Raw genomic sequence first — 2,813 nt, forward strand, 5'->3', positions numbered from 1 at the left:
TTATAAAGCCAAGTGATGAATATTCTCGGGATTCACTAAAAGCCAAATGATGTTTTTGTTAAATTTTATTTTATTATTATTTGTTTTTGTGTTTGTATATATACATGTATGTGTGTGTATATATGTGTGTGTGTGTGTGTGTATATATATATATTTATTGGAATATAATTGCTTTACAATGCTCTGTTAGTTTCTGCTGTACAACAGATTGAATTAGCCATATGCATAAATATATCCCCTCCCTCTTGAGCCTTCCACCCAGGCCCCCAATCCCGTTTCCTCTAGATTATCACAGAACACCCAGCTGAGCTCCCTATGCTATACAGTAGATTCCCATTAGCTATTTATTTTACACAAGATAAAGTATATATGTCAAGGCTATGACAAGTATATATGTCATATGCAGAGTACATCATGAGAAATGCCAGACTGGACAAATACAAGCTGGAATCAAGATTGCCGGCAGAAATATCAATAACCTCAGATATGCAGATGACACCAGCCCTTATGGAAGAAAGTGAAGAGGAACTAAAGAGCCTCTTGATAAATCGGGAAGAAGAGACTGAAAAAGCTGACAAAACTCAACATTCAAAATACTATAATCATGGCATCCAGTCCCATCACTTCATGGCAAGATGGGAAAACAATATAAACAATGAGAGAGTTTATTTTACTGAGCTCTAAAATCACTGTAGATGGTGACTACAGCTGTGAAATTAAAAGACTCTTGCTCTTTGGAAGAAAACTATGACAAACCTAGACAACAAGCAGAGACATTACTTTGCCGACAAACGTCCATCTAGTCAAAAATATGGTTTTCCTAGTAGTCATGTTCAGATGTGAGAGTTGAACCATAAAGAAGGCTGAGTGCCAACAAATTTATGCTTTTGAACTGTGGTGTTGGAGAAGACTCTTGAGAGTCCCTTGGACAGCAGTGAGATCAAACAAGTCAATCCTAAGAGAAATTCATCCTAAATATTCATTGGAAGGACTGAGGCTGAAGCCAAACATCCAATACTTTGGCCACCTGATGCAAAGAGCCAACTCTTTAGAGAAGACTGTGATGCTGGAAAAGATTGAAGGCTGGAGGAGAAGGAGATGACAATGGCTGAGATTGTTGAATGGCATCACTGACTTGATGGACATGAGTTTGAGCAAACTCCAGGAGACAGGGGAGGACAGAGGAACCTGGTATGCTGCAGTCCATGGGGTCATGTATAGTTGGAAGTGACTTGCCAACTGAACAGCAACAATATACAAAATATTATCTTTAACCCCACTCCAGTACTCTTGCCTGGAAAATCCCATGGACGGAGGAGCCTGGTAGGCTGCAGTCCATGGGGTCGCTATGAGTTGGACACGACTGAGCGACTTCACTTTCACTTTTCCCTTTCATGCATTGGAGAAGGAAATGGCAACCCACTCCAGTGTTCTTGCCTGGAGAATCCCAGGGATGGGGGAGCCTGGTGGACTGCCGTCTATGGGGTCGCACAGAGTCGGACATGACTGAAGCGACTTAGCAGCAGCAGCAGCAGCAGAGCCTAAAAAGTCACCATTGTCCTAAACTACTTTATATAACTTATAGCATTCAATACCAAATATCCAGTTTAACAATTTAACTTCAAATATAATATAAAGTTTAAATATAACTTTATAATATTATAACTTATAAATATAGTATATAACTTTAAATATAATAATGTAAACTGGCATTTGAATCATGAGTTTACAGTCTGGAGAAAAAATGGCAACTTGTTTCTATTCCAATAATTTTATTTGCCACTTAAAAATTGTTTCCTTTATTATTTCTCTTAATTTATTTTTTTTAATTTTTTTATTGTTTATTTTTTTATTTTTTAATATAAATTTATTTATTTTAATTGGAGGATAGTTACTTTACAATACTGTATTGGTTTTGCCATACATCAACATGAATCTGCCACGGGTGTACATGTGTTCCCAATCCTGAACCCCCTACTCACCTCCCTCCCCATACCATCCCTCTGGGTCATCTCAGTGCACCAGTCCGAAGCATCCAGTATCATGCATCGAACCTGGACTGGCGATTCGTTTAATATATGATATTATACATGTTTCAATGCCATTCTCCCAAATCGTCCCACCCTCGCCCTCTCCCACAGAGTCCAAAAGACTATTCTATTCATCTGTGTCTCTTTTGCTATCTCGCATACAGGGTTATTGTTACCATCTTTCTAAATTCCATATATATGCATTAGTATACTGTATTGGTGTTTTTCTTTCTGGCTTACTTCACTCTGTATTTATTTTTAATTGAAGGATAATTACAATATTGTATTGCTTTTTGCCATACATCAACATGGATCAGCCATGGGTATACATTTGTTCCCTCCATCTTTAGCTTCTCCCCCACCTCCCACAGTCTCAATGCTACTTTTGATCAAAACCAAAATTGTTTCTGTCTCCATGGCTTAAATTCAGATCTGCCATGGATATGAAATGTACACTGAAGTCGTTATTATGATGTCTACTTTGATATAGTGTTTCTGTCATATAGCAATGGTGTTAAAAATTCAGAGATATGAAAATTAAAGCCACAGATTGATAAAATAGTATGTAGTAGAAGTCTATTGTGCTTCTATAGTCTCAGTCTATAGGAACTGAGAGTTTTCAAAATCAAAACTGATTTGGAGTTCACAGGCATGCTATTATGGGATGGCTTATAAGATGAAAGTGAAAACCTATTTTAACCTTTATAATGACTGGTCATTACAATAGGGGTTTCTAGATGGCAGGGGATTGTTTGAAAGGAGTTATCTCATACCATTTTAGGA

This window comes from Bison bison, unplaced genomic scaffold (genome assembly GCF_000754665.1).
Source record: "Bison bison bison isolate TAMUID 2011002044 unplaced genomic scaffold, Bison_UMD1.0 scf7180017864139, whole genome shotgun sequence".
In the NCBI taxonomy this organism is placed as follows: domain Eukaryota; kingdom Metazoa; phylum Chordata; class Mammalia; order Artiodactyla; family Bovidae; genus Bison; species Bison bison.